The sequence below is a fragment of the Camellia sinensis genome, chromosome 13, assembly GCF_055761805.1.
Source record: "Camellia sinensis isolate YWXY chromosome 13, ASM5576180v1, whole genome shotgun sequence".
NCBI classification, from domain to species: domain Eukaryota; kingdom Viridiplantae; phylum Streptophyta; class Magnoliopsida; order Ericales; family Theaceae; genus Camellia; species Camellia sinensis.
In genome coordinates, this window is record NC_138973.1 from 132,952,511 (window position 1) to 132,980,402 (window position 27,892).

General features: G+C 37.5%; 1 pseudogene; it reads right to left on the minus strand.

The window, feature by feature from the left end:
- LOC114280782 (NADP-dependent malic enzyme-like) overlaps window positions 1-24,197 on the minus strand; it is a 57,460-nt pseudogene extending 33,263 nt beyond the window's left edge.
- Window positions 24,198-27,892: the final 3,695 nt, after the last annotated feature.

The window sequence follows — 27,892 nt, forward strand, 5'->3', positions numbered from 1 at the left end:
TCATTTCCTTTGATCGTAAACCATATTCCATACCTAGAGTGTAACCAATTCACTTAAGCAGATACTAAAACCCAATCATAACATCATTATTCCTATAGATAACTATCAACTGATAACACACATTTCATCTAATCATTTGTAGATAACTTGTCTTACCGACTAGCTCGAATCCTCACCATGCTTCCGCTGCGCAACTTTATTGATTTAATCCATCTGCAGGTCTTACCATATTCTGCATGGCAATCAATCACAATATACACAAGGAATGTACAACCAACATAAATGATAACCATTACGGTTAGCGATAGTACATGCACTATTATTGTTGCTATCAATTTCTTCATATGCACAAGGATGTTAGGCATGATGCCTAAATCTTTTCTAGACATCCAAAAGCTCAATGGATCCGTGTGTGAGATAGCAACACGTGCCCTGATACCACTTGTCACGTCCGAAACCCGTCCCTAAAAGTTTGGGCATGACTACCTCAGAAACGGACATAAAACCTGATGTATATAACGTATGCGGCCTAAACGGAAGCATTTGCTATTATACAATAACATACAGAATAACATCCATCGAGCTAATACTAACATGCCAGGATCACATACTCATGTTCAGCCCCCTTACTGAGTATATAACCAAATAGTGGTAAAGGAAGGGGTCATATACATACATTTAAACTTTAGGTAAACAACTAAAGTGCAAAAAGTGCAAGCCACAATCTTAACAAAACTTCACAGAAACGCATGGCTTGGTTTGGGTGCCTGGACACACTGAGGTTGACAACTGAAGGGTGAGCCTCAAGGGTTAAGACGGACTTCCAAAGTGATTACCTACAGAATAGACATTACACAAAGTGAGCGAAGCTTAGTGCATAATAGTACATAAACAATTTAATGCTCATCTTGAATTATAATACATATCAGTGCGTATATAAATAGAGAGGGCATATGGTTAATTTGATTTTGCATTAATTCCAGAACGGCCTTAGGCCCAGTCTTTAAACATAATGGCTTTAAGCCCTTGAACGGAGTGGCATTAAGCCCTTATACAGAACGGCATGAAGCCCTTAATAGAATGGGATAAAGCCCTTATCAGAACGGCATAAAGCCCATATCAGAACGGCATAAAGCCCTTATCATGCGTGTATGAACTCAAGAGGTGACTCGCACAGATTCTAGAGGTGACTTGCATTGCAACACTTAGTTCCATACAACACTTTGTTTCATACTAACAAATCATACACAATGGCCACAGGCCTGATAACTTTCACAGAATGGCCATTGGCTTCATAACTTTCACAAAATGGCCATAGGCCTCATAACTTTCACATCGGCTTTAAGCCCAGTTCACATATGTATGGACTCAAGAGGTGGCTCGTACGGATTCTAGAGGTGACTCGCTTTGCAGCACTTAGCTCCGTACAGCACTGTGCTCCATACCAGAAATCATTAGAGTGGACTAGTCCCGGAGTTATACAGAGACATACAGGTTCTTTCATTCATTCACATGAGTCAACATAACTAATTTACGTTTAATTGAGTGCTACAGATATTTACTAATAAATAAAAGAGCATATTACAGATTAAACGAGTCTAGAGATACGTAGATACCGTAGTCTCGTAATGCACTTACGTTCCACTTGTTCGTCATGAATCCATACAACTGACTTACAGATAACAGTGTGTTAGTATCCATTATCAACAATAAACAGAATGTAGTACCCAATAATGCTCTTAGATTTTCCCATGGTTTCTCATAAGGTGACATAATTGTCCCACAATAATAGAACAATAATACTAACGATGAACAGAAGGTAAATGCTCCACTACATTAATAAGAGTGGAGCCATTTACATCATAATGCGAGTCACATAATCGTGTTATTGATATTCAATTCTTTCTTCGGATTGAGTCATTCAGAGGTTAATCTGATATTTAACATATTTTCACAACGATTATTAACGTACAAAACAACCCGTAGTTTTATCCAATTATTTGTTTTGATGATTCACTCTAGGTAGATATCTGTATCATATCGGTGTGTGCCAAATCCTTCAATGTTTACATAAGTTCACACGAATTCTCACTCCACGTACATGTTAACTTAATTGACCACGGAGAACAGAATGTTAATAATAATAATTATTAACGGAAAATAATGTACATTTATAGTACTATTACTCACAGTGCGGCAACGGAGTGCTTGACCTTCCGGAGGTATGACCTTGAACTTCAATCTCCAAGGAACTTCTCAATTTTCCTAAATTCTCTTCCTTGTTGATCTCCTCCAACCCTCTCTTCTAAACCCTTCTCTTGGAAGATATTTTGAACAAGATCCTTGACTTAACATGTAAGAGACATAAGTATATATGTATATTAAAAGACAACTAAAGACAAAATTCAATCGTTTAAACATCCGAAATTGAAATTTCACAGAAAAGCCCATTATAGCTCAAAAATCATGCCGGGTCCAAATCTTAAATCAATTTCAAACAACTACGCCTATAAGGCTTTCAATTTCAAATTTGAACATTCTAAGTGTGACAGATAATGTTCTTCTCAAAAAGATAGGAACCCATATTTCCATGTTTCACTTAGTTCAACGAAATTTCACATAGAATTTCTCAATAAACATTCAAAAGCACAGAAGAGAGGACTAAAAAGATACCAAAATCATATACGAGGGTCGGGTTATTACAAATACAAAACTAAAGATAAATACACTCCTGAGCATGAGTTAGTGGTCGTGAAGAAAGTGGCGTGCGATGTGCATACTTCTCCTACTAAGATTAGCCAATCATTGGGAGCAAGTGGAATCATTAGAGGAAGAAGAAAGGGAAGAAGAAGAGAAAAAGGAAAAGAAAGAGGAAGCGAAAGAGGAGTTCAACCCACTGAAGTCAGGGATATGCATTTGTGCAACGATAGCAAAACAAGTACTCGACTTGTAAAAGAAAAACTTCCACATCACCACATCACTTCACCTTTTGTTGTTGATGGTGTGAATAATGCGAACAAGGTACAAATATTGCCTTCTGCCCCACAAGTTCTGAATAACCAATTCATGCCCACATCAATAATGGGTTCACTAATTTTACAATGATTTGTGTTGTATTGTAATAGTTGTCAAACAATTTCATGTTTGCACTTATGATGCTGTAATATTTTTTTACACATTTCTAACAAGCTCCTCACCAAAGTTCACAAATTGGACAAACTGTGAAGTTCAGAGGTTATACATCGCTTCACGTTATTTTTTATTAGTAACAACCTTGTTATGTAAGCTTCAATTTTTTTTTATCAAATGTGTTTTATTACTTGACAATTTATTTTAGTAGGAGTCGTTGAGGATGTTGGAGAGCGATGGGTTCTTATCGCCGGAGGAAGAAAAACTTGTCAACTATGTATTTGACGATAGCAAAAATGAAATGTATAGTTTCATTTACTACTTGCAAAATTTTAATGACACTCCATTGTCAAATAACTTTCATTCTAAGGATAATTATTCCTTGTAGGGATGTTGTTTCAATGAATCTTCATGGAAGGGCATGTGAAGTTGGTACTCGGTGTGACATGCGCACGCTAAAACCAGGGGCTGGCTATCCGACACTATAAGTGTTGGCAGCTCACATATGAATCTGCGTTTTTCATTTTAAGAACTTGCAAACCTTATTTATCAACTTGCCTCATGTCTTACATACAATGTTCCAGCCAATCAACTTGGTGGTGGTGCAATTGACTAATCAATAGAGGGATTTACACAATGACGAGAGGCATACTGATTGGTTCTTTCCAGTATCTGTCGGCAAGTAAGTGTTTTAGCTAGGCTGTGTTTTCTATATGACATATTTCGTCAAATGTTTGGCTTAATGACCTTTCTGCATTACACATGCAGACTTTCATTCTAAATAAAAATACACAACCTCTGCACCATGAAAATATCGTCACATTGTATTTTGGACATGACAGACACACTGGTGCGATTGATGCAAGTCAAAGGGTAATGTCAATGCCGATTCCATTATATTCCATGTAAATATGAAAGCCAATATATGTTCACATGCCCTCTAAACAATGTCTTCACTTGTGTTTATGTGTTGCAGGGTACATTGGTTATGCCTTAAAATTGATATAGTCGCCAGTGTAGTCTACCTATTTGACTCGTTCCCATCCACCAGACTGAACAAAAGGAAGCAAAATGTGGCAAAAATTTTGGTATGTCCTTTTGGTGGATTTCTCAACACTACAACAAACTTTAACATCCTTAACATAAACCAACTTTCACTTTCTGCAACAGGTTCAAACTATGCACGAGTTACTGCAACTACAATTTCGAAATGAATATGTTGCAGACGTGCGTAACTTTGACGTCCACATGTTATATGAAAGGCCATTACAACAACTGGATGAATAATCCAAAATACCTCCATCACATTTATGTGTCTCCTGAATGAATCATTTAATGAACCTACTTACATTGTTGACAAATTTAATGTTAAATTATTTTTGTAGCACTTTTGACTGTGAGATGTTCATCATCAAGTACATGCAGCGATTTGATTTCCCTGCCAGTCCACACAAGGTACATTCTACCGCTTCATTTCCAATTGTGAATCAAATCCTTACTTGTATTTGCTATAATTGGAACTGATTTGTGATATGATCTTTCTGTACAAAGTTCCATCCCGCTATGCGTCATAAGTTGTTAGTTTACTTCCTTATGGATGTTAATAATTCAAAGATCGTAGAGTATCTTCAATGCCTTGATATCAACAATACCACAAAATAGGGCAGTGATGGGAATGGGCTGGTAGTGCGACACTAATTTGGGTGGCAGTAGGACTTCACCAATTTTTCATTCATTGATTTCAAGACGGATGTTAAATATGGCTTCACAGTATTTTTTTATTGAAGGATGTAAAGATGGGCATATTGTTTTGTTGAACTCATATGCAAAGATTGATCAATCAGCTGTTGGCTATTATTTCAATGTGGCTGCTATGTTATTAATATTTGGTTTACGCATGTGTTTTGTACAAAAAAATTCAGATGATTGCGACTGAAACAAATATAATTTACGACCGTTTTCTTTTTACTCATATTTTGAGGAATGTACTTGTCAAGCAAATTCTGAGCATAACTTCGATGTGGCAATTATAATGTTAGTATTAACATATCTATGTTTAGGTGGAATGATGTACACTATCTTCATGATGTTACCAAACCAAGCCAAGCCTTAAGTCCCATCAAATGGGGTCGGCTACATGAATCCTTCTTCTCCACCCGGCCCTAACAAAGGCCGGGTGGAGAAGAAAATCCATATCTCTATTTACAACGCTAACCAACGTTAATCTAGGCCTACCTCATCCCTTAACACTTCCGTCTATCGTTACAACATCGCATCTCTTCACTACTACCTCTGTTAGTCTCCGTTGAATATGACCAAACCATCTCAATCGATTTTCTCTCAACTTATCTTCTATCGGTGCTAGTCCTACCCATTCCCGAATACACTCATTCCTAATTCTGTCTTGCCTAGTCTTGTCACACATCCACTTTAGCATTCTCATCTCAACCACACTCATCTTATCTATATGTTGTTTCTTGGTTGCCCAACACTCCATCCTATACAACATTGCTGGTTTAATAGCCGTTCTATAGAACTTAACTGTAACTTTACTGGGTATTCGTTTATCGCACAGTACCCCAGACGCACTTCTCTACTTACACCATCCCACCTTAATCTTATGGGCCACATCCGTATTAATCTCTGCTGCTGTTGTGATAATCGACCCTAAATAATGAAAATGTTCACTCTTAGACAGTTCTTGGTTTTCAATCTTCACTTCTCATCTACCTTCATTGTTACTGTTACTAAATTTACACTCCATGTACTCGGTCTTAGTTCTGCTTATCCGGAATCCTTTAGATTCAAGAGCTTTTTTCCAAATCTCCAACTTTGTATTAACTCCTTCTCTTGTCTCATTCACTAGCACTATATTGCCTGCAAAAAGCATACACCATGGCACGTCATCCTGGATATTTCTCGTCAACTCATCCATAACTGAAGCATAAAGATAAGGACTTAAGGTAGATCCTTGGTGTAACCCTACAGTGATAGAAAATTCATTTGTCTCTCCAGCAGGCGATCTAATATTGGTCACCACCCCTTCATACATGTCCCTAATCACATAAATGTAACCTTGTGTCACCCTTTTCTTCGCTAACACCCACCACATTATATCCCAAGACACTCTATCATATGCTTTCTCAAGGTCAATAAACACCATATGAATGTCTCTTTTCTTTTCTCTATATTTTTCTATTACTCTTCTCAAAAGATAGATCGCTTCCATTGTTGACGTGCTTGGCATAAACCCAAATTGATTCTCTGACACCTCTGTTTTATCTCGCAACCGGTGTTCTATCACCGTCTCCCACACTTTCATTATATGACACATTAGCTTGATTCCTCTATAGTTGTTGCAATTCTGGACATCTCCTTTATTCTTATAGAATGGCACTAAAATACTCTTCCTCCACTTATTTGGCATGTTCTTAGTCAACAAAATTTTTCTAAACAACCTAGTCAACCAAGCAATTCCCTTTTTACCCAAACACTTCCAAGCTTCAATAGGGATATCATCTGGTCTTAAAGCCTTATTTGATTTCATCTTCTTAAGTGCAAACTCCACTTCAAAGTTCCTAATCCTGCGATAGCACCTATAGTCTTGGTTTATCAAATTATTGGTTATTTCTTCCTCTATTGCCATACCTCCATGTTCCTCATTTAATAGTTTCTCAAAACAGTTCTTCCATCATTCCTTAATCTCTTTATCCCTCACCAATGCCTTAGAATCCTCACTCTTGATGCACTTAACTTAATTAAAATCTCTTGTTTTCCTATTCCGTATCTTAGCAGGTTTGTTTACCCTCTTCTCTCCGTCCTACTATCTAGTCTAGTGTATAGGTTATCATAAGCTTTCAGCTTAGCTCTCTCATTACTTTCTTGACCTCCTTATTAGCCAATCTATAGGTCTTAAGGTTTTCCTCAGTTCTATCATTTTGCCACTTTTTAAAGCACTATTTTTTTGCCTTAACTACCACTTGAACCTTTTCCCTTCACCACTAAGTTTCCCTAGAGCTGGGTCCCATTCCTTTTGACTCTCCAAGCATTTCTCTGGAGATTCTCCTTATACAATTGGCCATCGAGTTCTACATAGTGTTAGCATCATCTTCCAAGTCCCAAGTACCTTCCTTATCCATTCTATTCTTAAATATTTCTAATTTATCCCCTTTTAGGTCCCACCATCTCGTCCTACGACACCCACCATCCTTCCTAGCTTGGTATTGCTCTCTAAAACATAAATCTAGCATCAAAATCCTATGTTGAGAGGTCAGGCTCTCTTCAGGAGTCACCTTACAATCATTGCATTTTAGGCAGTCCACTTTTCTCACTAAGAAGTAATCTATTTGGCTCTTAACTGACCCACTCTTAAAGGTTATCAAATGCTCCTCCTTTTTATTATACATAGTATTGGCCATCACCTGGTCAGAAGCCAACACAAAATTTAAAATACTCTCTACAGCCTCATTTCTGTCACCAAAATCATATCCACCATGCACCCTTTCATAGCCAAGCTTATCTATGCCTACATGGCCATTAAAATCTCCACCTATAACCAGATTCTCTCCTACGGGTATCTCCTGTAAGATCTCATCCATTTGCTCCAAAAAAATCCTCTTAGTCTGATCATCTAATCCTACTTGAAGGGCGTATCCACTAATAACGTTCACTATATTCCCTCCAATAACTAGTTTAACTAACATAATTTTATCCCTTTCCTAATGACCGCTATTACATTCTCCACAAGACCCTTGAGAATTAAGATTCCGACCCCATTCCTGCTCCTTACCACTATAATACAGTTTAAAACCGATATCCTCAATTTCCCCAACTTTCTAATCATAACAAAGGCATGTTTTCCCTTGTTGATAAGAAAATATCTGCCAGTTGTGGTGGCCCATTCTGGCTTTTCCAAGCATGGTTGTATGCCTATTTTCCTGAAATACGACCTCCCAAACTAAACACTATGATCGCCAAACATTACTCTTATGCAGAATGTTTCTTAGCCTTTATTGACACGCCTAAACTTAGCTTCTTTGAATGCCTTTCTACACTCTTCAACCTTTCATCTAACAGAGACCTGCCTACTGTTCATGCTATTTCAATCATGTCGATTCTCATCTTCTAGACTACAACATCCCTTCATGGATCCCTCAAACCTGACAGATAAAGAAAAGATTTGTCAAGTTGAAACATGGAAACATATTCTCACCTGCAGACATATCCTGGTGGGATGTTCTATCTCCTCGACCAAAATGTCTAGCTGTAGTATTGAAAACTATTGCCCTAATCAATGGGTTAGACAATTTGAACTTACTCAAGGCGCACCTTGCCCTTACTTTCACTCCACCATTGAAGAAGAAATATGAACAAGGATCAATATCAAAGAATCTTCCGATGTAAAACTAATTGGAGTGGAGAATGAAAAACTTCTACAAGGCTTTAGCACCCTATTACTTCAAGCATGTTCTTGACCTCACCCAGGGTTTTCAACACTGGTGAACCCTTATAGCAACAGTAATTTTCTAAACCTCTTCAGGCCTGTCGGAGAGATGTGTTTATTGACAATGAAGGCTCTAAACCACCCACTTTAAGCCTGAAGACTTCAAGTAAGTTTATCATAGCTGTCAACCCACTTCTACATTACAGCGGTGGTAAGACACATGAGGCAACCAAAGGTACACTCACTAACTCGCCAAGTTCATATGCTTTAGCAACTACATTAGCAGCAATGTGGGTAGAGATCTTTCTGATATTAGAGAATGGTGGATAGATCAAACCCTTGTCAATGTTCTCTTTTGTTACTTGCTTAGCCAAAGCGTCCCTTGTTATAAAGGAAAGTTGATGATTTAGATACAAGGGTGAACCATTCTATCTATTTGTCGTGTCTGTCGTCTAGAATTGCAATTTAATAGGTTTTGCCAAAAGTTTTACATAGTGCTTCACACATGATTATGGGTAACCAGTGTAAAAAACTTCTGTTAAAAGGATATCTAGAGAGGGCAAGATGTACAGAGACTATTTCAATGACTTGAACTTGCGCCGCCAAGGACAGTAATATGGCAAATCACCCTTACAGAACCAGATCACACATCAAGGGAATAAAACAAACACAATGTGTTTTTTGAGTTTACGTTCTATTGGAATTTAAGTAAACATCTCAAAACTTTTTCTAAAGACAGTCTATTCATTATGTACAACATGCATAGCCTAGTTGGCCACCATGCCTTCCTTAGGGCTTACTCCCAAAGAGGTCATGAGTTCAATTATTCTTAGAGGAGTTGAATTAAGGGAGCGCAAGCACTTAGATGCTTTGCCAAGGGTGGGGAGATTTTCTTCCATATATGTTAATCTAATAACTTACAACTAACATTTGCCGATTAAAAAAAAAATGTGCGACTTGCATAGATATGTGACCAGAGTAAAGGAAAAAAAATAATGATAAAGCGAAGTAAAATGAAATAAATAAAGGAATGAATTCCTTTCTCTTCAATTATCAAGTAAATTGTATTCAACTTATAATGTGTGTAGTTATGTAATATGTAGCACACTTATAGGCTTCCAGAAGTGTTTCATCGTGTACACGAATTGCACCAGAGATGACCAAACCCAAACCAAATCTAGGGAAAATATATGTATTATTTGCCTGAATTGATCACCAAAAAAAAGAAAAAGAAAAAAGAAAAGAAAAGGTGCCATCAAAATCAGTTTTTAGTATCCATATCAGATGCATTAAGGATATAACACCAAAAAACTAGAAGTATAAAGTTATAGAACCTAGCCAGGTACATAGAGTTTGCCATTGTATTCTACAAGGTCAAATGGACTTCCACTGGCAAAAATTGCATGTCCCTTTTTTTAGAAAAGAGAAATTTATTAGTTTTGTATTTAAATCCAATTAGACATTACTTTGCATTAAAGCATCAAATTTTAAGATAATAAAAAATGCGTAATTTATTTTTAACTGACTCCAGGTATAAGCTTCTTCAGTTATGCACTCAGATTGCGAGGTTGGGTTGGAGAGAGCCATAATGAGAGGTTTTTGCATGCCATTCATTTAGAGTCATATTGTAAAATTTTGTAGAGAGAGAGAGAGAGAGAGTACCTCATTGAAGGAGGCCATGGCCTCAATCACCTCTTTTGTGAATGTTCTTCCTACTCCAGATGAACCAATTAGAACCGTCAACTTGATAGCTTGATGACATCTAAAAATGAAATAGAGACCAACAATCTCTGAAAACTACCTTCTTATAATAAAATATAGACATAACGGGAATGCATCAAACCTTGACAGCATCTAAAAGATCCTTGACATGTTAATGTTAGTGAGCCCAAGGTTTCTTGAAGTGTTGAAAGGAATTCTTACGAGAACTAACGATTAGTCCCTACAAGAGAAATCACATGTTTTTTGATTAATGCAAGACACAAGTGCCGAAAAGGGTAAAAATGGAAACAAAATAAAAATATGATCAATCATGATTAACTAAATATCCATCATTTATGAAGAAACTATTAAGTATTAGTGTGTAAGGATAGTTATGTCATTTACTCCTTTAGTCTTTTATTATAAGAATGTGTAGCCCTAATATGTTTAGGAGTGAGAAATAAAACTCAGCAGCAGTGATCTCTCTTTTCTTCCTCTCATTCTGTTCTTTCTTTTATGCAAATCTAACATGGTATCAGAGCTTCATCTTCCTCCTTGAAGATTCTTCTCTTGTTCCTTGTTTCATTCGTTCTTCCATGTACACAAAAAATAAAATAAAATAAAATAAATCCAAAAATAAAAAATAAAAAATTCCTTCATGGTCAAAATTTGATGGGTTTTCACTTTGGATTTTTATTTTAATTTTTTGATGAGTGTTTGAGTGTTTTTCCAATTTTTGTTGATTTTTGAAAAAATTGATTGATTTTTCGAAAGTCCCTGGTGAGCTTGTTTTTGGCTGAGTTTTTCCTTCCTCCCTCTACCTTGGGAGCCGACTGGGATTGTACTAGGGTTGGGAGACTTGGTTTTGATGATTTGGCAAGGTTCCACTCTATTTTTGTCAGTTTTCCTTAGTTTCAACACAGTTTCTCTCAGTTTCTGATTGTTTTTTGCCTCACTAGCCTATGTTTTGGCTCTGTTTTTGTCTATAGAGGTAACTTTTGTCCCTAAGTTGAGTTTGTGAATTTGCCTCTGTTTGTTTTTGCTGGTTTTGGGCTGGTATTTATTTTTCTATTGTGGGGATTTAATCTTCAATGGCTGAGGGTGAGACTAAGGATACAATTAGTGATGAGGGTGGCCTACGTTGTATTATTACTCTTACCGACAGTCCTTCTCTTCAAATTAGTCCCATTAAATTGGATGGTTCCAACTATTTGATTTGGTCATGCTCCTGTTGTCTTGCTATTGTTACTCGTCTTTTGACTGGTTACATTACTGTTTTCTTCCCCTATCGAATGGTGATGACTCACTCCATACTCAACGAATTTCTGAAAATGCTCTTGTTATGACTTGGATATTCAACTTTATGTAACCCACCATTAGTCGGAGTTTCCTCTTATTAGATACTGCTCATAAGATTTGGAATGTTGCAGCCCAAACGTACTCCCACCAAGGTAATAATGCATAGGCATATGAGTTGAGGAAGAAGTTTCAGAGCTTAGATCAGAAAGATAGATCATTCGCAGTATACTATGCTGAATTGAGTAGTTAGTGGCAGGAACTAGACTATTACCAAAGCTTCCAGGCTATTTGTTGTCGGGATGCCACTTTATTTCAACAAACCGTGGAGAAGGAGTGCGTGTATGACTTTCTTGCTGGCTTGAACTTGGAGTATGATCAGATTCGCGTCCAAGTGTTGGGTCGTTCACTTTTTCCTACCCTACACGAGGCATATTCCCTAGTCCAGCAAGAGGAGAGTCAACGTAATGCTATGGTTCATTCCTCTATTCAGGATCATTCTGCTTTAGTTGTTGCTCCTCCTGCTTGAGCTCCTCGACCTAGTCCAGTTCAGTCTGGGAGTCAGGGTACACTAGTTGATTGAGATCGCTTGAAGTGTGATTATTGTGGAAAAGACAGACATGATTGAGAGCATTGTTGGAAACTGAATGGTCGCCCTACTCGAGGTCGAGGCTGTGGTAGTATAGCTCGTCTCCAAGCACATGTGTCTGAGATTGCTGTGAGTTTTTCTGAGCCTAGCACTCTTTCCCAGGATGAGTTACACACTCTCAGGCATTTTGATGGCTCAACTTGACTCTCTTTCTACCATAGCTTCTTCCACTTCCACTTCTTCCAATTTTGCCAACACAGATATTCTTGCCAGTGCTCTTAGTACCTTCTTATCGCCTTCTTGGATTATTGATTCAGATGTCACCGACCACACAACAGGTGCCTCTAGTCTTTTTTATTCTTATTCTCCTTGTTACAACCGAGACAAGGTTCAAGTGGCTGATGGCACTTTATCCTTTGTCTCTGGCAAGGGTTCAGTTCATTGTTCATCTTTGCTTTCTCTTTCATTTGTGCTTCGTGTTCCTACTTTTTCCACTAACTTGATTTCTATTAGTAGTCTTAGGCCTCATTTGGGAACAAGCTATTTTAGTAACTTTTTAGCTTTTTGGCTAAAATATGAGGTAAAAAAAACTTGTATGTTTGGAATGACTTTTTGATTTTTTATGAAACAAATGTACAAAAAGTAAAGAGAAAAGGGAATCTTTGACTTTTTGACATAGGTTAAAAAGAATGAAAAGAATTATTTGGCTTGCCTATGAACAAGGTAGAGCCTTGTATTTATAATAAAACAATATTACAAAATAGGAAACAAACAAAATAGGAAACGAAGATAAAAAAAGGTATTAAATTTGTGATTCACGCAATCACAGATTTTATATACACTACCATAATTACAATATCACTCTTTCTTAATTCCAACACTACCATAATTATAACATCACTATTTCCTAATTCCAACACTCCCTCTCAAGCTAGTGTGAAGATATTCAATAAACTCAGCTTGCTGATAGACGACTGGAGTAATGTTGGGCCAATAGACTTGGTGAACATATCTGCTAATTGCTGAGAAGAAAAGACAAAGGATGGTCTCACAATACCAATCTGAACCTTCTCTCGAATGAAATGTATATCAACCTCTATATGCCTAGTACGCTCATGTAGGACAGAATCAGAAGACAACATAATAGCAGACTTGTTGTCACAAAATAAAGAAGTAAGGGCAGTCTCCTCAAATCCTAACTCTACTAAAATAGAACGCAACCATAGAATCTTACAAGTGCCTTCTGCCATAGCCCTATACTCAGCTTCTGCAGAAGACTTAGAAATAACTACTTGCTTCTTACTTTTCCATGATATAAGATGATCACTATAGAAAGTACAGAAGCCAGAAGTAGAACACCTATCCGTTCTAGATCCTACATAATCAGCATCAGTAAAACAAAAAGAGTCCAGATTGAGGATCAGCTGTGAAGAACAATCCCAAGCCGGGAGAGGTCTTCAAATATCTCAAGATATGATGAACCCCATCAAGATGTTTTGTATGAGGTGCTTGCATGAATTGGCTAACCACACTAACTGCAAATGTCAAGTCAGGTCTAGTATTGGTCAGATAGATGAGACGCCCAACAAGACGTTGATACATACCTAAATCCTCTAGTAATTTTCCGGACTATGATGTGAGCTTGACATTGGGATCCATAGGAGTAGAAGCAGGTTTACACCCCAACATACCGGTATCCTTAAGTAAGTCAAGAGTGTACTTTTTTTGAGATAAGAAAATCCCTTACTGTGAGCGAGCCACCTCAATCCCTAAAAAATACTTGACATTTCCCAAATCCTTTATATCAAAGATGTGTCCCAAATCCCTTTTGACTTGACCAATACCTATAGAGTCATCACCCTTGAGAATGATATCATCCACATACACCAACAAGACTATACACTGACCTACAGAATTACGACGGATGAAGCAAGTATGGTCTAAATAGCACTGAACAAAGCCCATAGAGATGATGACTGAACTGAAACAACCAAACCAAGCTCGTGGAGACTGCTTTAAGCCATACAAAGACTTGCGCAGTCGACATACTTTTCCCGAATACTCCCACGTAACTTAAAAACGAGGAGGAGGGCCCGTATAAATCGTCTCAAGAAGATCCCCATACAGAAAGGCATTCCTGACATCAAGCTGATAAAGGAGCCAAGAATGGGATGCTGCAAGAGAGATGAGTAGACGAACAGAGGTAAGCTTGGCAACTGGGGCAAAGGCAGCACCAAAATCCTTGCCAAGAACTTGAGTGAAGCCCTTGGCCACTAAGGCGGCATTATAATGGTCAACGGAGCCATCAGGTAGGTACTTAATAGCAAAGACCCATTTGTAACCCACGATACTCACGCTAGATGGTAAAGAAACCAAATCCTAAGTATAATTCTGTTCTAAAGCTGCCATTGCCACCCATTTTGGATTGTGAAGGACCTCTGACACAGACCGTGGAATAGACTCGGACTCAAGCTTGCCAAGGAAAGAATGATATGAGTCAAAAACCCTATCATATGAGAGATACTGGGAAATAGGATGACTAGTTCTACATAGATAACCCCAACGATTGGAGGGATGGCAATCCTGAGGAGGATTACGGCGAGGAAGGGAAGGAGAGGCATGTACATGGGAAGAAGTACCTAACCCAAGATCCGGAGAGGAAGTAGGAGGGGGCTGAGCATGAGGGCAACGAGAGTATACTTACAGGGAAATGGCGAATGAGGCGAAGGTGGAGGGTGGGAGGGGGGTAACCTCATCCGCAACTGCATCCAAAATGAGGATCGGGCGAACACTTTAAATAGCTGAAGGGGAAACCTGCAACGAGGGGTTAGGACTAACAAAAGAAAGATCCTTACAAAAAGTAACATCTAGTGTATGGTGAAAATGACAAGACACAGGATCAAAATATTTATACCCCTTAGATATAAAAGAATACCCCAAAAAAGACAGAACGAATAGAATTGTCATCTAACTTAGTGCGAGTGGGACGCCGGTCTTGAACAAAACATGTACACCCAAAAACACGAGGCAAAAGAGGAAAAAGGGAAGCATTTGGCATAAGAATATGGAATGGAGTAAGGCCATAAAACACACGACTAGGAGTCCTATTAATGAGATAGACAGCAGTAAGAACATCCATGTGCCAATAAGACTTGGGCACACTCATACCATGAAGAAGACAACGCACGACAGACATAATATGACGGTTTTTACATTTAGCCACACCATTTTGTTCAGGGGTCTGAGGACATGTAAGTTGTTAAAGAATACCCATTCAATTAAGGTGAGAATGAAACTTGTTAGAGATGTATTCCCCACCATTATCAGAGCGAATGTTCCTAACAATGGTGCGAAATTGTGTTTTAATCATTTGCAAAAACTAAACAAAGATGGGAAACACATCAAACTTGCGGCGAAGTAAATAGACCCAAGTGCACCTAGTATGATAATCAATAAAAGTCACATAATAACGATGACCTGAAAAAGCAAGAACAGGAGAGGGACCCCAAACATTAGAATGAATAAGGTCAAAAGCACTAGGGGCACGTGTCATATGTGGTATATAACTAGTACAGATATGTTAAGACAACTCACAAGTAACACAATGGAATTTAGAATCCTTGCAAGCTTCATTTAAAAGCGAAAAAAGTTGACATAAATATTGAAAGTTAACATGACCCATACGGGCGTGCCAAAACTCTAAAGTTTGAATAGAAAAAACACAAGATATAGAAGCAGGCAAAACAGACGTCTGAAAACTAGTTAAAGGCAAAGAAGGTTGGTCCGGTGGATCCTCAAAGTAGTATAGCCCATCGCACTCATATCCCCTACCAAAAATCCTCTTCAAATTCAGGTCCTGTAGAAGACACGAAGAAAGTAAGAAGATGACAGTACAATTGAAGGTTTTGTCAAGATGACTAACAGATAAGAGATTATAAGCAAACTTGGGAACATGCAACACAGAAAATAAAGTGATATTAGGGGATAAAGACACAACACCCTTATGTTGAACAGAAAAAGCAAGAACCATCAGCAAGACACAGATTGGGCAACAATGGTGGGTGTAGGAGAGGAAAGAAAAGAAAAGTCACCAGTCATATGATCATTAGCCCCAGAATCCATAATCTAGGAAGGATTAGCAGACCGAACATGGAAAACAGTAGAAATACCTGTAGCAAAGATGGCGGTAGAGGATGATGGACCAAGAGAACCGGTGGTGAGAGACCTAAGTTGGGCCTGAAGCTGACCAAGACTACTGTAGATTAGGGACATTAGGAGGCTCAGAAGCAGGAGTAACTTCCACCAAAGTAGCAGTGTGAGCAGAGCCAAAACTACGTGTAGCAGGACCACGAGGTCAGGAAGGGCGTTGCCTTAACTCAGGATGAAGTTTGAAGCAATGAGCTTTGACATGTCCAGGATCACCACAATGATGAGAAGTAACAGAACTGGTAGAACTTCGAGAACCAGAACTTGCAGCAAGAACCATCTGATCTGCTAAAACTGGAGGTACTGAAGGAACACTAGGTTGAACCAATCACTGACGGCGCTCATCACTGTCAATAGTGGCAAAAGCCTCATAAAGAGATGGTATGGGTGATGTGTTGTGAATCTAAATTTGAAGAGATTCAAATTCAAAGTTTAAACCCATGAGAAACTGATAAGTGTGTTGTCGGGCAAGCCTCTTGGACATAAGGGAGGCGGCTTCTGGTGGAAGGTTAGTCAAAAGCTCATATTGAGCAAGTTCCTCCCAACGAGCCTGAAGATAGCCAAAGAATTCAGCTACAAAAAGGCCAAGAGAGGACTGAGAGGCTCGGGTTATATCTTTGTAAAGCTTGAAGATACGGGCATCATTGTGTGCATGAGCGTACATCTGTGACAATGTCTGCCACAAACTCGGAACTGTATCGCAATAAAGGAACATATGATAAATTTGATCTTCCATGAAATTGAACATCCATCCCAATATAGTGCAATTATTGATATCCCACTGACCACGTATAGGGTTTGTCGCAGCTGGCGGGGTAATAGTAGATAAAAGCTAATAGGCCTTTCCCTTTCCTATAAGGTAGAGTTTAAGGGAACGACTCTAAGCAGTAAATTTTTTCCCATTCAACACCACACTCGTAATACAATGAATAGGAGTAATGGAAAAGAGAAAAATCAATACTTGGGACAGGCACGGATTTGGTGGAGACCGTAGTAGATACCTCAGTAGGAATGGTAAAAGATAAGTTATCCATGGGGAGATGATGAGGGCTGAAATAGACAGCAATAAAGCAACACATCAACATAGTCCGAGTAAACAACTAGAAAAGCCAGAAAAACTCAATGGCTAAAGTGCTTAAAGCATCAGCACTACACTCTATAAAAGGGAGAAAAAGGATTCAAATCACCCTAAAGAGGGTATCGAGCCGATCTAAGCTAGGGGAAGACCTAGTCGAAGTGCTCTAGGCCAGGATGAGACCTGGTTGGCAGCAGCAAGGCCCTCGACAGGTGTAATACAGTCCTACCGAGGGGTATAGCAGGGTGGGTAAGTGGTTTCGGGTGGTCTAGGAGTGGTGGCTTAGGTTGTCGGGTGGTCTAGAGGGGAGAAGAGGTCTGTTGGCTGCTGGAGGAAGAAGAAATAAGATGAAGAAACTGCTGGGCAGTAAAGAACATGGGCCAATAGGGAGGAGGGGATGGTCTAGGGTTTTTTTGTTTTGGCTCTGATACCAAAAAGAATGAAAAAAATTATTTGGCTTACCTATGAATGAGGTAGAGCCTTGCATTTATAATGAAACAATATTACAAAATAGGAAACAAACAAAATAGGAAACAAAGAAAAAAAATGTATTAAATTTGTAATTGACACAATCACAGATTTTATATACACTACCATAATTACAATATCACTCTTTCCTAATTCCAACACTACCATAATTATAATATCACTATTTCCTAATTCCAACAGGTTATAGGCTTTTTGGTTTTTTTAGTAACTTTTTGACTTTTAGGCTAAAACTATTATTTCCCAAATGAGGCCTTAGTATTTCTCTAAATTGCTCAGTGTCATTTTTTCCTACTCATTGTGTCTTTCAGGACCTAACTACGGGGAAAACAATTGGCAATGGTAGAGCACAAGATGGGCTGTATTTTCTAGATGTTATTCCTCTTGTCATCCCATCTCAGGCTCTCAAGTGCACTACTGCTCTCCTCTTTATCTCCTTCATCAGTGGCATCGCCGTTTGGGTCATCCTTCCTTTAGTGTTTTGGAGAAACTTTTTCCTTCTTTAGTTCATGATTGTCGTAGGAGTTTTTTTGGTTGTGATGCTTGTGAACTTGCAAAGCATAAACGTACTTGTTACCCTTCAAATAATAAAAAAAGTACTTTCCTTTTTATGCTTATTCATATCGATGTCTAGGGCCCTTTCCCTGTGGTTTCTACTTCTGGTGTCTATGGTTTGTTACATTTAATGATTGTTATTTTCGTGTGACTTAGATTTACTTGCTTTGAACTAGGAGTGAAGTTTTTTTTTCTTGTTTCCAAACTTTTCATAAAATGGTGACCAATCTTTTTAATGCTCAAATCAAAATTCTTCGTAGTGATAATGGGACTGAGTATGTTGATGGAGTTTTTCGAGCATACCTAGAGGAGCATGGCATCCTTTATCAAACTAGTTATGTCGGTACTCCTCAGTAGAATGGGGTTACCGAACGCAAGCATGGCCATCTCGAAGTTGCTTTCTCTCTCTTGTTTACCATGAATATCCCTAAGTCATTTTGGGGTGATACTATTCTTATCGCTACTTACCTTATCAACCTTATGCCTTCTAGTGTCCCCAATTCCAGATTCCTTTTCAACTGCTTCCTGGAGCATATCCCACCTTTTCTTGTCCTCCTCAGTTGTTTAGGTGTGTCCGTTTTGTTCATTTGCAACCTCGTACTCATGGGAAACGCGATCCTAAGGCTGTGCATTGTGTCTTTGTTGGTTATTCTGCTGCTCAAAAGGGTTACAAATACTATGATCCTCACACTCGCAAAGTGTATATTAGTATGGATGTCACTTTCCGGGAATCTACGTCCTTCTTTCCTTCTCCCCCGCCATCTCCTCAGAGGGAGAGTAGTAGTGGTATGGATGAGATTGCGAATGAGGAGATGGCCTGTCAGCACGAGTTGTCTTTTTTCCTTCCTAGTCAGTAGACTGTTATTTGTGGTGAGGGGAAGCCTAATAGTTCTCTTGATGTGGAGCTTAACATTGGTGGTCATTTGGACAAGGTTGATCTTAAGACTTATTCTCGGCGTCCAAAAGAGCAAGCTTTCCTTGTGCCACCAGACCCATCATCATCCCTCATGCCAATTCCAGATAATGCATCTCAGTCTATTCCTCTACCTATAGTTGAGAGTCCTGTTGTCAATGATTCAAGTTTTCCTATTGCTCTTAGAAAGGGGGTTAGGGCTTGTACTCAACACCTCATTTCAAAATTTGTGTCACATGATTCATTGTCTTCTACAAATCATGCTTTGGTTTCATCTTTGTCTTCATGTATTTCCCAAGATTGAAAGGAAGCTATCAATGATCCTAAGTGGAAAGTAGCTATGGTAGAAGAGATGCAGCTTCAAGAAAGAATAACACTTGGGAGTTAGTTCCTTTTCCTAGTGGAAAATGGCCTGTAGGGCGTAAGTGGGTGTTCACCATCAAGCAGAAAGCAGATGGAACAATTGAACGATACAAAGCACAATTAGTGGCCAAGGGGTTTACTCAAACATATGGAATTGATTTCCAAAAAACCTTTGCTCCTGTGGCAAAGATGAATTTCATTCGAGCTATTCTCTCATATGCAGCTAATTTGGGATAGCTTTTACTGCAGTTAGACATGAAGACTGCATTTCTCCATCGTGATTTGGAGGAAGAGGTATATATGGATGTACCACTAGGATTCTCATCTCAGTCTACAGTTAGGAAAGTTTAGAGGTTGAAAAAGGCGTTATATGGTTTGAAACAGTCTCCTCAAGCTTGGTTTGATAGATTCTTAAAGGCTATGTTAAGATTCGGCTATAAGCAAAACAATGCAGATCACACAATGTTTGTCAAACGTTATGCAAATAAGGTAACTGTGCTTATAGTATATGTGGATGACATAGTTGTGATAGGTAATGAAGAGGAAGAAGTGACACATCTTAAGATATTGTTGGTCAAGGAATTTGAGATCAAAGACCTTGGTTTGTTGAGGTACTTTATTGGGATTGAAGTTTCCAGATCTGACAAAGGCATATTTATTTCTCAGCGGAAGTATATCCTAGATCTTCTTGAGGATACTGGTATGTTAGGCTGCCAACCTACTAATTTGCCAATTGAAGCTAATCACCATCTTTGTAGTGGTGTTGGTGATCTTGTGGTACCAGTGACTTGTGGGAAGACTTATATATTTATCCCACACTCGTCCAGATATTGCTCATACGGTTGGGATAGTGAGTCAATTTATGCATGAGCCTCGTGTCCCTTATTTGGATGCAGTGTATCACATTTTGAGGTTTCTTAAATCTACTCCTGGAAAAGGGATTTTATTTTCCAATCATGGTCATTTAAGGTTGGAGCCATTCACAGATACTGATTGGGCTGATTCTATAGATGACAGACGATCTACCTTCGGTTACTGGGCATTTGTAGGGGGGAATTTAATCACATAGCATAGTAAGAAACAAACAATGGTGTCCAGATCTAGTGCAGAGGCAGAATACAGGGCTATGGAGTATGGCACATGTGAATTGATGTGGCTCTAATCCTTATTGAATGATACTGGATTTGTTTGCAGTGAACCATTAACACGGTACTGTGACAACAAAGCTGCCATTAGTATTGCTCATAATCATGCTCAGCATGACAGAACAAAGCATATTGAGACCGACAGACATTTCATCAAGGAGAAATTGAATAAGGGTTTCATATGTATGTCTTTTGTGAAGTCTGAAGATCAATTATCTGATGTCTTTACTAGAGGTCTTAGTAGTAAGGTTTTCCATCCCATTTGCTGCAAGTTGTGCATGAGAGATATCTTTGCACCAACTTGAAGGGGAGTGTTAAGTATTAGTGTGTAAGGGTAGCTATTTAGTCTTTTATTATAAGTATGTGTAACCTTAATATGTTTAGGTGTGAGAAATAAAGCATAGCAGCAGTGCTCTGTCTTTTCTTCCTCTCATTATTTTCTTTCCTTTATGCAAATCTAATAGAAACTTTCACTAACTTTGAGTCCACAAGCCAGATCTTCTTACGCGTCTCTTCCAAAGGAGCTTTGGTCTATAACAGATGAACATAAGAAGACAAACACCAAGCAACCACTTGGAGAGTTTCTCTAGATGTACTTTAAGAAATAACCCGAAGACAACGTCCACATGGAAGTAAATGATTACCTATTTTGAAATCTCAAGAGCTATAAGTTCTGCTATTCTAGTTCCAGCCTACAATTCAGAGGACTAGAGTGAGATACATAAAAAGAATTTGACTATGCATTCTTCTGTTGATGGCCGATGCTTGATGATCTAGAAGCAGGCTCCTGGAAAAGGATGACACAATAAGAATTTAAAAATTAAAATGCCCAACCAAAAACATCATCCCTCCCTCTAAAAAAAAATAAATAAATAATGCCCAATTAGTACACATTAATGTGTGTTTGGGAGGGAAAAGATAGGGTACACACCTAACTTTTGACATAGTGCACAAAATGGTTGCCCAGAGACTTGAACCCATAACCTCAAGGTTGTTAGGCCAAGGTTTTACCACTGAACCAATGGTCACCCCTCCCTCTCAAATTTTTTTTTTTTTTTTTTGGGGGGGGGGAGACTATCACTATGCTCAAAAGTGGGACTGCTGTAAAACAATCATAATGAATTAGGCCCCAATATGAGTAAGAGAGAGAATTCTTCTGCAGGAGTGTGTAGAGAGAAAATAGGTCTAGAGTGTGAACACATAAATAGGTTTCCACTGAAGTCATTGGGTGCCCAATATTTCGACCTACGCTTTCCCATGGTCATTATATATTTAGTTTGTGATTTTCCTCAAACTGCCAAAATATAGATGAGATGAAAGAAGTAAAACAACAATTAGACTCTTACTTTCCCCAGCATCAAAAAATAAAAATGTGTGCTCAGCCAAGGTACTGCCAAGTAACTTCAATGCTGCAATTAGATTCTATCTATCTATCACTCTCTTTTTTATTTTTCTTTTTTTTTGGGGGGGGGGGGATTTAGACAACACAGGATTCCAAAACAGTCAGTAACCAGATCCACCACCATGTTGCCATATACCTGGATATCATCATTGAAGACAAGATGAGTAGAACCATATTTCTCTAGTAGCTCAAAAGCATTATGGTTTGCAAAATCTTCAAACCGTAAAATGATGGGAAGAAATCAAACAAATATTAGAACTGTATTAACAAGATTAGGCTTCGAAAATATTCAAACTAAAGCTACAACCGAGCTGGTGTGCACCTGTACGAGCACTTTTCACCATAATTCTGCTTGACAACAACCATGAATTCATGAAGAAGGTCAGCATATTCCTGAAGATCAATTTTCTAAAACTAGCTCAGTACCAAATAGAATGCTTTTCATGACTGTAAGCAAGCAATAAAATACCAAAACCAATGGACCTTTCCAGTTGCCCTCCTTTGTCAGAGCCCAATGTAGAACTCATCCTTCAACAACTGCTCGTTGTTTGTCCCCACATCAATCGTTATGGGTAAACACTGCACAATCAAGCAAAAAGACATTGATCAAGATTATATGATCAAGCTGAGAAGTAAACCATGTTATGTACTTTTTCTTGAAACATAATGGTAGTGGAATAAATACACACATTATAATCAAAGAGGTTCATGAGTAATTAAGTAAAGGTTTCAAAGCAGGTGAGAATGTACATAGAGAATACTGTATATTATTTGCTAGTGAAGCTTACCGCAGAAGGTCTAACTCCTCCAAGTGCTGTATACAGAGCCAGTTTTCCAACAGGTATCTCCATCCCCTAATAATGATTTAACATGTTATTAGCTACAAATGCTTTTATAAAAGAATTTTCAATGATCGAACCAATACTTGAAAATAGAAATATGTATCTAATTAGCACTAGTAACAAATGTCAATATGGAAGTTTTGAAAAAAACTGTCCTGTAAATATTCTCATATGCTGATTGTAAGTAAGAATTGTAACGTAAGGTAAAATATTTATATAATTAAGAAAGAAAACACGAACCTGACAACCAAGATCCCCAAGTCCCAAAATTCACTCACCATCAGTGACGACAATAACTTGAATGCTCCTCTCAGGCCAATTTTTCAGTACCTCTAGAATCTTTCCTCTGTGAAAGCAAGAAACTTTTTTTTTAAGTTGAAATTGAAATTATCAGAACTAGTAAGCCTCATAAATATAGGTGAAACAAAATCATACTTCTCTTTCAATCTAATGTAAATATCCTGAGGGCGCCTGAAAATGCTCCCATACTTCGGGCAAGCCTCTCCAACAGCTGGAGTGTAGACAATTGGGAGAAGTTCCTCAACATTGTCAATGAGAAGCTTGTAAAACAGCCTCTCATTCCTCTCATGTAAACCAAAATAGTTAAAAATGCATAAATTAAAGAATTATACATTTACTATTTTGTTTTTAACCATTTTGAACTCTTTAAAAGGCTACAATAAATGAAGTAATCTGTCATGCTTTTCTTGTCTCTAGTATCTCAAGTACACTGGCATTGGAATGAAGAATGAAGGGGTAAATGCTAATAATCCCAGATTCCATATTGTTATGTGAGTTGAAAATGAATTATTTATAACCAAGCAGCATCTAAGCACGCTCAAATCAACAAGTTGCAGTTGTTGTTGTGAGTTAAAGAGGCACCTAAAGGTCCATCATGGCCATGTAATTCTGAAGTGGAACTTGATATTGGTGAATATTGTGCATCATTTTCTTCACCTGATATAGAGCCCCAATAGGACAAGTTCAACAGGAATCATATTAACTAGTGATAAGATAGAAAACACAGATGGTACTTGAAGTTGTTGAGTACTTAAAGATATACAATGACATAACCTTTATCTGTGTTTTTAATATAAACACATTTGTCACACTCATTAATTTTAAATCCATTTGACATTATTATCTCGTCAAAATTTTCATGTCATTGTTTTGGCGCTTGTTTTAAACCATATAATGATTTAACCAATTTACAAACTTTCTTTTCTTTTCCTGGAACAGAAAATCCTTCTGGTTGTTCTATGTAAATTTCTTCATCTAACTCACCATTTAAGAAAGCGATTTTCACATCCATTTGATGAATTTCTAGATTGTATAGAGATGTAATGGCAATTAGCATTCTAATGGAAGTTATTCTAGTAACCGGTGAGTATGTGTCAAAGTAATCAAGACCTTCTTTTTGTCTAAAACCTTTGACCACAAGTCTTGCCTTGTATTTGTCAATTGATCCATCTGCTTTCATTTTTCTTTTGAAAATCCACTTGTACCCAAGTGGATTACAACCTGGTGGTAAGTCCACTAATTCCCAAGTGTGATTTTGTAAAATGGATTCAACTTCACTGTTTACAGCTTCTTTTCGTAAAGGAGCTTCAGGACTGGACATAGCCTCTTTAAAAGTTAAAGGCTCATTTTCTAACAAAAATGTTAGAAAATCTGGACCAAGGATTTTGAGGTTCTAGCATGTTTACTACGCCTAGGTTCCTCTTCCTCATTTTGATCTATCTCTTGCTCTTGCTCTTGTTCTTGACCTTGTTCTTCATCATGACTAATAATAGCATCATAAGATCTTTTCTTATTACTAGTCTCTTGTCCAATCTTATTCGGAAACACATGTTCAAAGAAAGATGCATTTCGAGATTCAATAATAGTATTTACATGCATTTCAGAATGTTCTGATTCATGAATCAAAAACTGATATGTACTACTATTCTTGGCATAATCAATGAAAATGCAATCAATGGTTTTAGGACCTATCTTAGTCTTTTTAGGACTAGGAATAGCCACTTTAGCCAAACACCCCCCCCCACTCTTAAGTATTTGTAGGATGGTACTCTTCCATGCCACATTTCATAAGGTGTTTGATTCATTTTCTTTTGAGGTACTTTATTAAGTATATAATTAGCAGAAAGTATTGCTTTCCCTCAAAAATTCTGAGGTAATCCGTAATTGATTAACATGGCATTCATCATTTCTTTTAAAGTCCTATTTTTCCTTTCAGCAATTCCATTTTGCTGAGGTGAGGAAGGAGCGGTGGTTTGATGAATTATTCCATGTTCTTTACAAAACTCACCAAAAAGTGATTCATATTCACCACCTCTATCACTTCTAAGTTTCTTAATTTTCTTACTAAGTTGATTTTCAACTTCATTCTTATATTGAATGAAAGTTTCTAAAGCTTCATCGTTGGTTCGAATTAAATAAACATAACTATATCTAGTATAGTCATCTATAAAAGTGATAAAATACTTTTTCCCACCTCTAGTTTGAATTGATTTAAAATCACAAATGTCACTATGAATTAATTCAAGTGGTTCCGTACTTCTTTCAATTGAATGAAAATGAGTTTTGGATAATTTTGCCTCAATGCAAATTTCACATTTATGATTTGAATCCATGTCAAATTTAGGTAAACATTCCATATTAATTAATCTACGCAAAGATCCATAATTAACATGTCCAAGTCTACCATGCCATAAATTTGAAGACTCAAGCAAGTAAGAAGAAGATATATTTTTATTAATAATAGAGAGTACAACAACCATTACATTCATTTTGAAAAGGCCATCAAACATGTAACATTTTCCTATATACATCCCGTTTTTGGTAAGTACAAACTTATCACTTTCAAAAACTAGCATAAACCTATTTTTACTCAACAAAGATCCGAAAACAAGATTCTTGCGAATGTCTGGTACATGCAGCACATTGTTGAGAGTGAGTTCCTTTTTAGATGTCATCTTCAGAATAATCTTTCCTTGTCCTTCAACTTTAGAAGTCGAAGAGTTGCCTATAAAAAGTTGTTCACCGTTGTCCACTGTAGAATAAGATGTGAACATCTTTTTGTCAGCACAAATGTGGCGAGTAGCACCAGTGTCCACCCACCATTCTTTAGGATTTCTGACAAAGTTTGTCTCAGAAACAACTGCAGAAAGATTTATGTCATCAACACCATTGAAAATTTTGTCCGCTTCGGTCATATGGGCTTGAGCAGGTTTATTACTTGTTCTTCTTTTGCTTTTGCCGTTGCTAGGGCAATCTTTGGATCGATGTCGCTCTTCGTCACAAATGTAACATTTGCCATTAAACTTGTACTTCTTATTTTCCCTCCCTTTAGAGCCTTGTGAGGAACTTTCTCCATAAAACTTTCGTTTATTTCCTTTTGGAGCATGTTCCACCACATTTTCCTTAGACTCTATTGGATGCTTACCAGCCCGCTTTTCAGAATTGTGGTTGTCCTCTTCAATCCTCAAACGTACAATCAATTCTTCTAAGACATTTCTTTGCGCTCGTGTTTGAGGTAATTCTTGAATTCCTTCTAGCCTTGTGGTAATTTTTCAATTAAGGTTGCGACTTGAAAGGATTCACTGAGAGACATGCCTTCTGCGTGAATGTCATGCAGAATGAGTTGGAGATCTTGAACTTGGCTGATCACAGTCTTAGAATCAACCATCACAAAGTCCAGAAATTTGCCAACCACAAATTTCTTTGAGCCAGCGTCCTCTATTTTGTACTTTTTCTCCAAAGACTTCCAAAGTTCCTTTGCCGTTTTGATAAGACTGTGGATGTTTTATAATGTGTTGTCAAGTCCGTTCAAGATGTAGTTCCGGCAAAGGAAATCAGCATGTTTCCAGGCATCGACCGCAGCAACCACTTACCGGTCAGTTTCATCCTCGTTCAGAGTAGGAGCATTCTCACGAAGAAAATGAGCCAGGTTCAGAGTTGTAAGATAGAACAGCATTTTCTACTGCCATCTTTTAATATCAGTTTCAGAGAACTTCTCTAGCTTCTCACCGTGATTTACTGGTACTATCACAATATGAGAGGGGGTTGGCGCAATTGCAGCCACCATACCAGTACTCGTTTGAGCATTTGTTTCAGTAGCCATGAATTCTAAATTATAAAACAAAATTATACTTAGAATTTTATACTACACAGAAAATTAATCCAAATTTACAGAATTAAATTCTGTAAAAATAAAATAAACAAGATTGTAACTTTTATTTCCAATTAATTTGAAAATAAAATAAATTTATTTAACGAAATTAATTCCACACAGAAATTAAATTTCTATAACACTTCAATAATTAAAATACTGAAACAGAATTTTAATTAATGAACACTCAGAAATTATTTATGAAAACCAAAATTAATTTCTGATAAACTTCATAAATAAATATTCTGAATTGTTAATGACACAAGTATATTACTACTAGTTGTCAAAGAAAATAGACAGTATATTACTACTATCTGGCAAACAATATATTACTACTATTTGTTTTCCAACCAGAATATTATTTTGTAAAAGCACAGAAAATAATTTCTGTAAGAAGAAGAAAGAAGAAAGGAAATAAACAAAAAATTCTATATAAACAAAATAATGCGAATTTGTCTTAAGATTATTGGAACAACCTTCTGTGTACAATAAATAAATTGAAACAAAATCAAACAAATAAAATAAATAACGTACTGAATTTATTTTATTGAACCGAATGAATGTTTAAAAGATCAA